We start from the raw sequence: 16182 nt of genomic DNA on the forward strand, positions 1-16182 counted from the left end.
TTTTATGTCTTGTGCTTTTTTATAGAAATATAGTCATAGGGACAAGATCATCCTGACATTCTACAGAATGTTAGCTGTCCTATTATATTGATGACATCAAACCAATTCATTCTGACAAGAAGGAAGTGGAAAACACTCTGGGTACCCTACTAAAACATTCTGTGTCAGGGAGACAGAGATAAACCCCGAAAGGGTCTAGGAGCCCACTGCATCAAAGAAGATTTTAGGATCCAGTGTCTGGAGGCATGTTTGGAAATCCCCTCTAAAGCAAAAGAGAGGCTATTTCACTTCGCCTCCTTATCTACTATTACTCCTACTACTCCCTACTACTAAGAAAGGGATACAAGACTTTGTGGTCTGCTTTGAATTTTGAAAATAAAATATACTATATTGGAGGGCATGCTGATGCCTTCAATTTAAGGAGCTAAACCAGTGGATTATTACTACTAGATTCTAGGGTTCTTGTCAGAATGTTGAATCCCAAGTGATGGGTTGCTCATCACTTCTGCTTGTTGAAAGCCAGAGAATCAGTAAATTCTTCACTATTTGCTTTATATTCCATATTCTCCTGGTGAACACACTCATTTCCACTCCCCCATGCATCTTCCATTGCCCCTGTTGGTACATATTACCAGATACTGAACGTCCTTAAGTAAATAGGCTAACTCCTTCCTGAGAAATAGCTTTGCTGAGAGATCTGACTGACTGTGGTGATTAGCTTGAAGACAATGAGGGGTGGTGGGGGCAAATTTTGCTGAGAACAAACATCATCTTGCCAGGCATCTGCCTCAGTGCATTTATTGCATGGTTTCAGAGAAAAGCAGTTTGCTTCTGCAAGACAGCATTAAGGAAGGGGTTGCTTCTGCCAGCCCAGAAGGTTCATAGGAATCTAGTGATTCAAGAATCTCCATCTTGCCCCATCCAACAGCCTCACAAAAGGTCTTAGAATGCCTGTCTTTTTCTATTAGAGACCTGATTTTGACATAGGAGACCTGTTCAGGCTGTATATTCAGTGCAGTCTGCTCTATTGTCACAGAACAACGGTTTCTTTACAAGCTGCAATAAAGGTCTTTGGGCTTCAACTGGCATTTGGTTTTCTTTAGCCTATCATTCTTTTATATCAAAGATTTTAATGCTGTTAACAATAGCCAGGTCACTTCCCGACTCTTGTATTCTCTTTACACCATACCATTAAAGAGCAACTGCCATTGTAAAACCCAGCATCTCACCTTCTATCTGAAGTTTTTCTTATTTTACTGTAGACTAAATCCTTAGTAATTGTGATTCCAATATATGCATGAGCTATCATCACCAAATGCCATCAGCAAATGAATCTTTATTGCCAGTGGACTCAGGTTTTAATCTGAGTTCCCCAGAGAGCAAAGCCTGAAGCCTGGAACTTTTATTGAAGAGTTTAATCCCAGGGAGAGGGAGGGAGGGAAATGAGAAGAAAGATAGAAATAAGGGCACACCAATAAAATAATGTATCATTTAGCTGGCCACTGCGTTGGATCAAATGCAACAGAGTGGTTGATTTCATTGGGATCCTTTTTCCAGGAGGCCACATAAACAACTGCTTCTCAGTATGGTCTATTCTTAGAAGAAGGGAGAACATGTATCCATCAGCTCCTGTATCCCATAGGTCACCCCACAGCTGCCTGTCTTTCATTGGTTCAACTCACAGGGTTTAACTCACACACATCTAGCTTGTGCATGTGAGGACTCAGAAAGAGCCCTAAGATATCTCACGCTTTAGTGTGAACCAAGAAGCTACAGGTATAAGGCAAAATGTATGCAGCACAGACATGCAATGGGACAGTCTCAGGTTGTACCTTTGTAAAGTTGGCTGTAGCTCATGCAGAACTGGGTTGTCTTAGCAATTAAAACAACTGGTAAGAGTCTAAAGCAGAAAAGAAAGGATATATTATAAGGGTCTGGAATATAGATCAAAATTATGAACTAAAGATCATATTGGGGGCTAAAGATAAGACTATCCAGTACAGTTTGATCATTCTTATTTATATAGATATGGATGATTGATAGATGATAGATAGATGGATAGATAGATCAATCTATTCAGGTATTTTTATTTGGATTTTCAATATGTGTATTAGGATGATAATTAAAAATAATAATTTCTGTACATATTTACATATTTTTATAGAGGTACCAACCTTTTTATTTTAAAATAACATTAAATCTGCCTTTTGAGAAGAAAAGTAAAACTTGTGTTTTGCTATCTATTATTATACATATGCACACCCACAACACACACACAGACACACACACACAGAGGCAGAGATCTACAATCTTCACTAAAACATTAAAATGTGCAAGTATTTTAAAAATAAATAGGATGTGAACCATTTATATTTTTCTATAGATATCATCCTATATATCTTGGGTGCATAGACTATAAAGTAAAAAAAAGCACTTCTTTATTTAAGACATGTTTAATTGGAGAAACACCCAAAAATATCTAGATACAGAGGTATTCAGCAAAATACACTCAAATGTGAGGGGGTGTGCATATACACATGCATATGTTTGTATACTTCTTTGATAGGCCTTATTCTCCCACCACTCCTATGTTTCAAACAGCTCTAACAATTCAAATAGAGGTCCAGCCCAGTTCTGATAATTTATAGATAATTGTAAATGGTATTATAAGTAAAGATCATTACTGATTTTTGTATAAGTAAAGCTTGATGGCATAAATACTGTGCATGAATGTAGAATTATGCTGTCCAAAGTATAGTACATTTTTAAAATTGTATGTGTGTGTGTGTGTGTGTGTGTGTGTGTGTGTGTATTAGATTTGTGTTGTATTGGAACATAAAATAATAAGTTTCTATTTTTTACAGATAAATATATCAAGAAAAGAATACATGATGTGTATGTGGGAAAACAGATGAAAAAGTAGACTAATGAATGTTAATAAATTATTTGGAAAAAAGTATTAAAAGCTAAAAGGGTTACATTTATAACATCTTTAGCCTACATAACTCTTTGTAAATATATATACCTACATAAGTGGGAACACCAAACTATCTACTCTTGAACAGTTACAATTCTGTACAAAATCATATTCTTATAGATTTATAGGAAACTACAAATAGACTGCTGATTAAATATTCCACGTGTAGGTTAGAGATTCAAGACCACCTTAGGCTCAAGGTGGTATTGAGTTCTCTTTTCCTGGGGTGTTGCCTCTGGGTTCATGTGGTGGCTCAGCACGTTGTTAGTGTGATTCTTTCCCATCCTAGATCCCTGTTATGGGACCACATAATTTCCTCATCATTATATTTTTTTTAAGATAAATTGGATTCCACAAAATACTTCTCTGAAGGAAAATGTAAAAACCTCTGCAACAAGTTTAAACAAAAATTGAGAGTTTATTACAACCAAGATAATCAGAGCCAAATGTTTAATTACTGGTGCTCACCAGCTATTAATCAGTGATGCTGGTATTAAGAAAGAACCCATCCCTTTCAGTAAGTTCGCCAACTGTATGATTTTTCATTACACCCAAATTTCTTACCCCTTAATATTAACTCCAGAGATCTTGCTCTTTCAACTGGGTGTGCTACAAAGCCCATTACTAAATTATTACATGATGCGGTTGGGCACCAGCAAGAATTCATGTTATTAGACACTGGGATTAAATGGCATATCATTTACAATTGAAACATTTGAGAATTCCTTTCATTTTTTTCTTTTTTTATTATTCTAATATTATTTAATATTTCTAATATTATTTAATATTCATAACCCAGAACTGCAGATGAACAATTATATGTAAGTGATTTCTCCCCGCATTTCCTAACATACCACCATTCACACAGAGTCCCACAATATGTTTGAGCTAATTTTTGTACGGTGATTTTTGAGTGGATGAAAAAAGCTTTTTTAATGGGGGTGTTTATATGAAGGATATAACAGCAAGACACGATTACAATATGAAGAAATTGTGATCATACTTTGATCATCTGACCTTCTCTCCAGCAAATATCTCTGATTTCCTGCAAGAATTCTAATTAAATTAATCTATCATCACTCACTATTAAATACATTATCTGCAAAGCATACTGTTATAGATGTTGGAACACCACCCATTCCCTGTGGTTCCTCTTTAAAAAAAAAAAAAATCCTCCCTCCTACTCTGGGTAGTATAATAATTTATTTTATATAAGTTCTAATTCTTTTCATTGGGCAACATTTTTTCGGGGTGGGGGAATCCAATGATTAGCAGAAGAACCAATAGTACAGAAAACCCCAACCATCCCAACCATTCTTAAGTACTGGGTGTTCACTATCTTGTGCAACTTTTTCACTCCAGATTGCTTCATTATTTCTAGTTATTTATTCTTCCTTGAGATCTGGCTAAAATCTTTGCCCCCAGCCCTCCTATATATGGATGGCATTCTCTCTATGTAATATCCCACCTTGCAAATCAAACTTAGACCCTCTCCCTCTTTCCTATGGTTCCTTCAGCTTCATAATGGTGATTGTTTTATGTTTTTCTGTTTAACATTTTCCTCCCTACCTATGTAAGTATTTTTAAGTATTTGTATTTATTTAATCTTAATTCAAGTGGAAATCTTATTGAGAGAACAAGAGTCTATTCCCTACTACTGAATGATGATAAAGAATGAAGACAACATCCCTTCATGAAAGATTGAAAGAGCCCTTACTATGGACTAGGCACTAAATTAGGCATCTTCACATACACAGTATGTCATTTAGACCTAACATCACAAATATAGGAGCAGGCATCATTAGGCACATGTGGTAATTTCAGAGAGAATAGTACTTTCCCTAAGATCAGAGTAATCGCTGACTAGCATGAAGATTTTAGCCTAGTCTTCCAATTAAATCTTATGCTTTTATATCAACAATGTGGTTTCCTAGTACTCACAGTAATCCTAAGGAGATAATGCATGTTAATTATATTCCAAAGACTTTCGCTGAGTCCCTATCAAAAGTTTCTTCTACCAATAGAAACCTCAGAATGCCATGGATTCTGAGGATAGGATTTAAAGCAATAGCAACTTTGTTACTACATTTTTTGCTACTTCACTCCCACATTAGCATTATCAAAGTATCCTTATGAGCAAATCTGGCTTCATAAAAATGACATTGTAGTTACACTTGCTTGGTTGTTGAACAGCAGTTACAGTATAATTAGTGCCACTTAATGGAAAGCGTTACTGAAGTGCATATCATTATTAATCAAACTCCAATATAAAGCTGGCTACAGTAATAATGAGTGCAATTATGGGCTGATGAACTGTTAAACTTGAAAACTGACCCTAACCAAATTTTCTTTCTTCAGAAAGTAATAAAACTCAAAGGGCTGAAAATCACTTTATTTCTCTGGGCTTTCTTGCCACAAAAACAACCTAGGAGATATTTTCTCATGCTCCTTGTTTTATAATTTCATGCACACTGAAGCTTGTAAAATGGTGTGAGGATTGGAAAATGTGACCCTAAAGATAGGGTCAACTCTAATCTGAACCTGACAAGATTTGATTCAGCCCAGACTCATTACCTACCAGACAATGTGGAATTTTATCCAACTACTTTGTAGAGTTTCACACACACCAAAATCAAACAAAAAATGTCCATTGAGTCTGAATTAGCTAGCAGGCAAATTCAGGTTCATGATAAAATACTTGTTCCTTTAAAAGTATTTAAAAAATCTCTACAGGCTTATGTAAGATGAGAGTCTGGATCCCAGTTGGGCTTCTCTAAATCTTGCAATGGCTATTTGACAAACCTTTAATGGCATCTGCATTTCTTACTATTGGAAACCATGTTTAAAGTTTACATAATATTTGGCATGTTTAAAGCATGGTTTATTACCTTGTCTTTTAATATTTGGTGTTTTAGCTCCACAAATATTTCTACGTATACTCCTTTATAAACAAAATAGACTTCCTTGTTCCCAGTAGTGATTCGAATGTCTTTTCACTCTTAAGACTTCCTAAACATTTTCCGCAGGTGCATGAGCTAGCTATCTCACATCATCTGATCACTGAGGGGGAAAATTCCTACTCTGACCTACAGGCGTGCATTTATATATGCTGTCAGGATCGAAAATTTTATCAAGTTAATAAATACTAATAAAGAGAATTGGAACAAATTTGCTAAATTTGCCAAATAAGGCACCCCAGAGCTATGTCTAACAACGTGTACCCTGACAGATGTGAACTGAGGTTGAAACACTTGAAAAACACAGAAAGGGAAGGAACAAAGAGAAAGAAAATTAAAGCCTAAAAATAATTGCACAATCTATTGAAGACAGGCGTGAAAACGATCCTAAAATGGAAGGAGATATGTAGAAAAGGAACCTTGAGAGTTTTCTGTTACTGTTACTCCCACTGATAGCTAAAGAATTCAACCAAACTCTTTACCATGCACTCATACAGCCTTCTGTCGTTTGGCACTAAGTTCATGTTCCAGTCCTTTTTCTCACATCAATGCAAGTGCATGTTATTGGATTGATAAATATGCCTTATGTTATGCTTTTCTTGCCTCATTATCACACATTATTATAAATGTCTTTTCAGCAACATTTTTGAATTGGGTTTATACCTGTTATCTTGAAGGTTCTGCAAGGAGAGGGGGGATGGTTAGGGGAGAAAAGGGCAGAACCATGAGGGAAGAGAATTCAGCTCAATTTCCCTGATTCAGTCTCCTTTTAACAACTCTCACTAGGCCTCAGCATAATCAATAATTCCAAATGCATTCACCAATAATTTTCTCTATCTAGTAGACTCAAATGGACACCATTTCCTCACTGGATCAAGAAATAGATAAAAAGCCTAGCTAAATTACAACTATCACAATGTAGTTATTTTTCTGTCATGTTTCAAAATATGTTTTCCACTTTTTATATTGAGTTACTTTGACTCTTGACTCTAAAGTTCTTCCCAGAAACCTTCCATTCATATAAATACATTATATATATATGTGTGTGTGTGTATGTGTGTGTACTCACACACACATACACATGCACACACAATAGAATTGGAAACATATATGTTTTATATATAATGAGAGAGAATTGGAAATATATATATATACACACACACATATACATATGTATACACACACACACAGCTGTTTCCTTTCTTCATGTTGAAGGGGAGGGCTATTTGTACATTATCATAATTCTTTAACTAAACTGGAATATACTATATACATAAGATTCAATTACCTCCTACTGGGTCCCTTCCACAACACGTGGGAATTATGGGAGCTACAAGATGATATTTGGGTGGGGACACAGCCAAACCATACCACCTAGGATTAAAAAAAGTAAAGCCAAAAGCAATGGTTCAACTGATATGGCTGTGTTTAAGGATTCAAATAAATGGTGATTATTAATCTCATACATCAAGCTTCCATTTACTTATTTAACTTATTATTTTCCCAACATTTCCATGCTAATTTTAATGAACTCTTCTAGCCTCCCAAGTTTGAGGCTTGTCAAGAAAGCACAAGATGAATAACTTTTATTCCACTCTCAAAAGTAAATACAAAAATGGAAGGAAAGTGATAGGAATGTATCAAAGAGAAAGTGACAGTATGATAGTCACCAAACTTTAAGTATCCCAAAAAACACTGGATACTAAGAGAAAATAAACAGATGATTGTACTTCATTAAGTGTAACAAATCCAAGACAGCTCATTCATTTTCCTTCCCACAAAGGATCTCTTTTCTTTACTAAGACTGATAAGAAGGGAAAATATGAGCTGAGCTCATCCTTTTCTAACTGCATTAAGAACTCAGCATATGTTGTTCAGATAAAATATAAAGTATGCTAAAAGATTCATATGTATGGTAAAAGGATTAGCCATTTCACTTACTCCTATAACTAAAAAAGTTGTGTGTATATGTGTATGTCTGTGCGTGTGTTAGATTTACTCTTCTATATGTCAATATTTATCACATTTAACTATTACAATAAAGCATATTATATTATACTGCAAGGATAAGATGTGATTCTATAGCAGGAGCTTGAGAAGGTACATATCAGAAACTCTGAAATGTGGGCCTTGCAAAAAATAATGGCTCACAGGGCCATTCTAATGATTTCTATTAACAATTCCAATTCTATACACACTCTTTTCTTCCCTTCATGTTGAAGAGAAGGGCTACTTGTAGATCACTGAAATTCCTTTACTGAACTCAAAGAACTAGAAAGTTTTTCAAAAATCATGTGATCCGACTTTTTTGTTTGTATGAAGGAAATGATTAGAGAGTGAAGTTACAGGCAATGCCCTAAGTCTACTCTTAGTTATTGCCACAGTAGGGCTGGAAACCGTGTCTTCTGGAGCCTGCTTCAGAGTATCCTCCACCATTGAAAAAATTATTAGTTATATTGCACATATGTTATTTGCCTTAAAAGGGTTCTTTGTAGGATTGCTTTAATCAACAAAATTTTACATTACATTTAAAAGTCAGTTTAATACGTGCATATTCAACTCTCACAAGAGCAATATGATGTAGGCAGTGTGGCCAAGGGAACTGGCCACTGGGTGTTAGAAGACTTAAGAATTCACCCAGGCTTTGCCAGTAAATAACTTGGAATTGATCTTCAATATGTCTTGGCCTCAGTTTCCTGAGATGAAAAATTACAGATCTATGTTCCATTACACTGATATCCATCCAGTTTGATTTATGTGATTGTTTATCTAAACTTTTCAGTTAACTATTTCTTAAAGATAAAACTCTAACTAAAACTAAAAGCTCAATCAAAATAAAAAATATTAAAGAAACTTACATTGAAAATTTTTACATGAAGTTTATAATTATTCTATTATTATGATATTTATGTACTTTCAGTCAAACATGATAATCTTTATAGCAGTAGAACTGTTCTAAAAAATTTTGATGACCTCTCTATGAATCACGGTTACCTTTCCCTCTCATAAAATATCCATGGACATTCAGGACAAAGATTGCCCTTAAATTTTTAGCCTTTGCACCTTAGAAAGAATGCAAATACTGAACTATTGCAAAAATATACTCAAGTAAGATTGCAATGTAAAACCACAATTTCCCAAAATGCCCTGCCTATCTTTAAAATATTTTAAATCTTTTGCAGTTTAAGTGCTAGCTCATTCGGTTTACAACACCTCCTAAATTTTCCATTCCCATGAAGATGATTTAAAATCTTTATTTTCAAACGTCTTTTGGGAACACCTACATTTTGCTCATTATTTGTGAGGGTTTTTTGGTTATTAATACAGGCATTTAATGTAAGATTCTACATGCCGTATTTCTGCTTCATTTGCTTTATATAAAATAACCTTTTCTACTTCTCTAATACAGAAAACAAGCCACAAGTGTTTCTTCATTTCCTTGGCTTCAAAATAATTGCCTGAGATACCTAGAAAAAATATTCCTGCTAGTTAATGTCGCAGGTTGTCTTTTATCAATGCAAGCCCCGTTGAGTTGTAAATGTATTAGTGCTGTGAGAAAATCAGATTAAATCATTTGTTCTTTAGCTGTGTTTCACAATTTTATTGTCTGATAATCTAGGAAGTTATTAATTTGATATAACCCAAATTATCTTGAACTATGCTTTTAAAACTTGTTATCCAGCAGCTACTAATATTTTGTCTGTGTTTATCTTCACAAGTTTAAACTGTAGAAAGTTTATTTCAGTTTTCCCATGTAAAACTGAATTACACTACTGAATATATTACTAAATATATTCTTTTAAAGTAAGCATGCACTACATGTTCACAGAAATTATAATGCAGACAGGCAGTAAAATCACTGCTCTGCAGTTTACTTTTCCTAAAATATAAAGAAATATAAACTTCTTTATATCTTCTTCTGTCATGTGAATGCCAGTCTGCTATAGGGAAAACTCTCATAAAAGATTTTTTTTTTCTATTTTTGAGCAGACCACGCCTCTGTGCTTTCATTGTGTTGCATTATAGCATTTAGTGCCCAGACAGGAAGAATTCTATTGCACTGATTTGAGTTATACAGGTGGGTGTGATTCAGTTTCTTTTATGTTAGTACATCTGGATCTTAATGTGCAACACCTCTGCTTTTTTAGTTCTTTGAATCAGTCTGACAATCACATCCAGGATATGAATCAACCAAGATGGTGAGTTTTTGGATGCATAAGTAAATAATTATTTTTATTTTCTACCAAAAAATATTATTGTATCACTGTTTGCATTTCTTTATACTTATCTACAGAAAACATTCAGAAGAAAAATATAAAATGTATAATTATCTATGTACAATTATTTATGCAAAAATGCCTAGAAAATTTTATTTATTTGGTTTCCTATGCAATTATATTAACACAGGTAAGTTTTCAAGCAAAACTCTCTATTTAGCATTTTTACCAGCTGCTAGTCACTAGTATCTAGTAACTACCTATTATGTTTCCAGCATAACGATTAGGGCTGATAATTAATGGCTAACTAAAAGACCAATCTTCATCTTTATAGGATTATGTGAGTTACATTTGTTTTACAAAGTGGAGATTATAATTGTCCGGCCTCTGAGCCCGAGCCAAGCCATCGCATCCCCTGTGACTTGCACGTATATGCCCAGATGGCCTGAAGTAACTGAAGAATCACAAAAGAAGTGAAAATGCCCTGCCCCACCTTAACTGATGACATTCCACCACAAAAGAAGTGTAAATGGCCAGTCCTTGCCTTAAGTGATGACATTACCTTGTGAAAGTCCTTTTCCTGGCTCATCTTGGCTCAAAAAGCAACCCCACTGAGCACCTTGCAACCCCTACTCCTGCCCACCAGAGAACAAACCCCCTTTGACTGTAATTTTCCTTTACCTACCCAAATCCTATAAAACGGCCCCACCCTTATCTCCCGTCTCTGACTCTCTCTTCCGACTCAGCCCACCTGCACCCAGTTGAAATAAACAGCCATGTTGCTCACACAAAGCCTGTTTGGTGGTCTCTTCACACGGACACGCATGAAATTTGGTGCTGTGACTTGGATCAGGGGACCTCCCTTGGGAGATCAATCTCCTGTCCTCCTGTTCTTTGCTTCGTGAGAAAGATCCACCTATGACCTCAGGTCCTCAGACCAACCAGCCCAAGGAACATCTCACCAATTTTAAATCAGGTAAGCGGCCTCTTCTTACTCTCTTCTCCAACCTCTCTCACTGTCCCTCAACCACTTTCTCCTTTCCACTCTTCAATCTCTCCCTTCTTTTAATTTCAATTCCTTTCATTTTCTGGGAGAGATAAAGGAGACACGTTTTATCCGTGGACCCAAAACTCCGGCGCCGGTCCCCTTCTTCACTCTTAGCAGCAAGTCCTGCTTTTCTAGAGGAGGGGCAAGTACCCCAACCTCATATCTCTGCTCCTCAATCCCTTATTTCCGTGCCCCGACCTCTTACATCTCTGTGCCCCAATCCCTTATTTCCGCCCCCCAACCTCTTATCTCTGTGCCCCAATCCCTTATTTCCATGCCCCAACCCCTTATTTCTGCACCCCATCCCTTATTTCCACACCCCAACCTCATCTCTGCGCCCCAACCCCTTTTCCCACTTTTCTGGAAGGTAAGAACCCCCGAACCCTTTCCCTCCGTTTCCCTACTCTCTCTTTTCTCTAGGCTTGCTTCCTTCACTATGGGCAACCTTCCACCCTCCATTCCTCCTTCTACTCCCTTGGCCTGTGTTCTCAAAAACTTAAAACCTCTTCAGCTCACACCTGACCTAAAACCTAAATGCCTTATTTTCTTCTGCAATGCTGCTTGACCCCAATACAAACTCGACACTAGTTTCAAATACCCAGAAAATGGCACTTTGAATTTTTCCATTCTGCAAGATCTACATAGTTCTTGTTGTAAAATAGGCAAACGGTCTGTGGTGCCTGACGTCCAGGCATTCTTTTACACATCAGTCCCTTCCTAGTCTCTGTGACCAGTGCAACTCATCCCAAATCTTCCTTCTTTCCCTCCCGCCTGTCCCCTCAGTATCAACCCCAAGCGTCCCTGAGTCTTTCTAATCTTTCTTTTCTACAGACCCATCCGACCTCTCCCTTCCTCCCCAGGCTGCTCCTCGCCAGGCCAAGCTAGGTCCCAATTCTTCCTCAGCCTCTGCTCCTCCACCCTATAATCTTTTTTATCACCGCCCCTCCTCACACCTGGTCTGGCTTACAGTTTCATTCCATGACTAGCCCTCCCCCTCCTGCCCAGCAACTTACTCTTAAAAAGGTGGCTGGAGCTAAAGGCATGGTCAAGGTTAATGCTCCTTTTTCTTTATCCCAAATCAGATAGCGTTTAGGCTCTTTTTCATCAAATATAAAAATCCAGCCCAGTTCATGACTTGTTTGGCAGCAATCCTGAGACACTTTACAGCCCTAGACCCTAAAAGGTCAAAAGGCCGTCTTATTCTCAAAATACATTTTATTACCCAATCTGCTCCCGACATTAAATAAAACTCCAAAAATTGGAATTTGGCCCTCAAGCCCCACAACAGGACTTAATTAACCTCACCTTCAAGGTGTACAATAATAAAAAAAAGTTGCAATTCCTTGCCTCCACTGTGAGACAAATCCCAGCCACATCTCCAGCACACAACAACTTCCAAACGCCTGAACCACAGCAGCCAGGCGTTCCTCCAGAACCTCCTCCCCCAGGATCTTGTGCCAGAAATCTGACCACCAGGCCAAGGAATGCCTGCAGCCCAGGATTCCTCCTAGGCCGTGTCCCATCTGTGCAGGACCCCACTGGAAATCAGACTGTTCAACTCACCTGGCAGCCACTCCCAGAGCCCCTGGAACTCTGGCCCAAGGCTCTCTGACTGACTCCTTCTCAGCTTAGCGGCTGAAGACTGACGCTGCCCGGTCACCTCGGAAGCCCCGTAGACAATCACAGATGCTGAGCTTCGAGTAACTCTCACAGTGGAGGATAAGTCCATCCCCTTCTTAATCAATACGGAGGCTATCCACTCCATATTACCTTCTTTTCAAGGGCCTGTTTCCCTTGACTCCATAACTGTTGTAGGTATTGACGGCCAGGCTTCTAAACCTCTTAAAACTCCCCAACTCTGGTGCCAACTTAGACAATACTCTTTTAAGCACTCCTTTTTAGTATCCCCACCTGCCCAGTTCCCTTATTAGGCTGAGACACTTTAACTAAATTATCTGCTTCCCTGACTATTCCCGGACTACAGCTATATCTCATTGCTGCCCTTCTTCCCAATCCAAAGCCTCCTTTGCATCCTCCTCTTGTATCCCCCCACCTTGACCCACAAGTATAAGATACCTCTACTCCCTCCTTGGCGACCGATCATGCACCCCTTACCATCTCATTAAAACCTAATCACCCTTACCCCACTCAATGCCAATATCCCATCCCGCAGCACGCTTTAAAAAGGTTAAAGCCTGTTATCACTCGCCTGCTTAAAGCCTATAAACTCTCCTTACAATTCCCCCATTTTACCTGTCCTAAAACCGACAAGCCTTACAAGTTAGTTCAGGATCTGCGCCTTATCAACCAAATTGTTTTGCCTATCCACCCTGTGGTGCCAAACCCATATACTCTCCTATCCTCAATACCTGCCTCTACAACCCATTATTCTGTTCTAGATCTCAAACATGCTTTCTTTACTATTCCTTTGCACCCTTAATCCCAGCCTCTCTTCGCTTTCACTTGGACTGACCCTGACACCCATCAAGCTCAGCAAATTACCTAGGCTGTACTGCCGCAAACCTTCACAGACAGCCCCCATTACTTCAATCAAGCCCAAATTTCTTCCTCATCTGTTACCTATCTCAGCATAATTCTCATAAAAACACACGTGCTCTCCCTGCCAATCGCGTCCGACTGATCTCTCAAACCCCAGCACCTTCTACAAAACAACAACTCCTTTCCTTCCTAGGCATGGTTAGCGTGGTCAGAATTCTTACACAAGAGCCAGGACCACACCCTGTAGCCTTTCTGTCCAAACAACTTGACCTTACTGTTTTAGCCTAGCCCTCATGTCTGCGTGCAGTGGCTGCCACTGCTTTAATACTTTTAGAGGCCCTCAAAATCACAAACTATGCTCAACTCACTCTCTACAATTCTCATAACTTCCAAAATCTATTTTCTTCCTCATACCTGACACATATACTTTCTGCTTTCCGGCTCCTTCAGCTATACTCACTCTTTGTTGAGTCTCCCACAATTACCGTTGTTCCTGGCACAGACTTCAATCTGGCCTCCCACATAATTCCTTATACCACACCTGACCCCCATGACTGTATCTCTCTGATCTACCTGACATTCACCCCATTTCCCCAAATTTCCTTCTTTCCTGTTCCTCACCCTGATCACACTTGATTTACTGATGGCGGTTCCACCAGGCCTAATCGCCACACACCAGCAAAGGCAGGTTATGCTATAGTACAAGCCACTAGCCCGCCTCTTAGAACCTCTCATTTCCTTTCCATCGTGGAAATCTATCCTCAAGGAAATAACTTCTCAGTGTTCCATCTGCTATTCTACTACTCCTCAGGGATTATTCAGGCCCCCTTCCTTCCCTACACATTAAGCTTGAGGATTTGCCCCACCCAGGACTGGCAAATTAGCTTTACTCAACATGCCCTGAGTCAGATAACTAAAATACCTCTTAGTCTAGGTAGATACTTTCACTGGATAAGTACAGGCCTTTCCTACAGGGTCTGAGAAGCCCACCACAGTCATTTCTTCCCTTCTGTCAGACATAATTACTACAGTCTGATAACAGATGAGCCTTTATTAGTCAAATCAGCCAAGCAGTTTTTCAGGCTCTTAGAATTCAGTGAAACCTTTATATCCCTTATGGTCCTCCATCTTCAAGAAAAGTAGAATGGACTAAAGGTCTTTTAAAAACACCTCACCAAGCTCAGCCACCAACTTAAAAAGGACCGGACAATACTTTTACCACTTTCCCTTCTCAGAATTCAGGCCTGTCCTCGGAATGCTACAGGGTACAGCCCATTTAAGCTCCTGTATAGATGCTCCTTTTTATTAGGCCCCAGTCTCATTCCAGACACCAGACCAACGTAGACTGTGCCCCCAAAAAACTTGTCATCCCTACTATCTTCTGTCTAGTCATACTCCTATTCGTTCTCAACTACTCATACATGCCCTGCTCTTGTTTACACTGCCGGTTTACACAGTTTTTCCAAGCCATCACAGCTGATATCTCCTGGTGCTATCCCCAAACTGCCACCCTTAACTCTTGAAGTAAATAAATAATCTTTGCTGGCAGGACTATGCTGAATCTCCTTAGGCACTCTCTAATCAGATATCCTGAGTCGTCCCAATTCTTAGACCTTTTATACTTGTTTTCTCCTTCTGTTATTCCATTTAGTTTCTCAATTCATCGAAAACCATATCCAGGCCATCACCAATCATTCTATAGGACAAATGTTTCTTCTAACATCCCCACAATATCACCCCTTACCACAAGACCTCCCTTCAGCTTAATCTCTCCCACTCTAGGTTCCCACGCCGCCCCTAATCCCGCTTGAAGCAGCCCTGAGAAACATCACCCATTCTGTCTCCATACCACCCCCCAAAAATTTTTGCCACCCCAACACTTTAACGCTATTTTGTTTTATTTTTCTTATTAATATAAGAAGGCAGGAATGTCAGGCCTCTGAGCCCAAGCCAAGCCATCGCATCCCCTGTAACTTGCACGTATATGCCCAGATGGCCTGAAGTAACTGAAGAATCACAAAAGAAGTGTAAATGGCCAGTCCTTGCCTTAAGTGATGACATTACCTTGTGAAAGTCCTTTTCCTGGCTCATCCTGGCTCAAAAAGCACCCCCACTGAGCACCTTGTGACCCCCACTCCTGCTCACCAGAGAACAAACCCCCTTTGACTGTAATTTTCCTTTACCTACCCAAATCCTATAAAATGGCCCCACCCTTATCTCCCATTGCTGACTCTCTCTTCCGACTCAGCCCGCCTGCACCCAGGTGAAATAAACAGCCATGTTGCTCACACAAAGCCTGTTTGGTGGTCTCTTCACACAGACGCGCATGAAAATAATCACTTTTATTTACTCCAATTAGATTATTTTAGACTAGTTAAGCTCACAGAAAAAGACTTTCCACATAACCAACAGGAAACCCAAGAAGGGAGAAGGAAGGAAACTTAGTAATCAATAGAGAGAAGAGATAGAAGCTTACTATTAATT

General features: G+C 38.6%; 1 long non-coding RNA gene across 4 annotated transcripts in view; it reads right to left on the minus strand.

Annotated features, from left to right (window-relative positions):
- LOC109026850 (uncharacterized) overlaps positions 1-16182 on the minus strand; it is a 198960-nt gene that overhangs the window by 155830 nt on the left and 26948 nt on the right. For 2 of the 4 annotated variants that reach the window (XR_010133670.1, XR_010133671.1), the window contains exon 2: positions 1833-1900. The exons of the other annotated variants lie outside the window; for them this stretch is intronic. This is a non-coding gene — a long non-coding RNA (uncharacterized lncRNA). The remainder of the gene's footprint in view (positions 1-1832; positions 1901-16182) is intronic. 4 annotated transcript variants of the gene reach the window in all.

This window comes from Gorilla gorilla, chromosome 4 (genome assembly GCF_029281585.2).
Source record: "Gorilla gorilla gorilla isolate KB3781 chromosome 4, NHGRI_mGorGor1-v2.1_pri, whole genome shotgun sequence".
NCBI classification, from domain to species: Eukaryota; Metazoa; Chordata; class Mammalia; order Primates; family Hominidae; genus Gorilla; species Gorilla gorilla.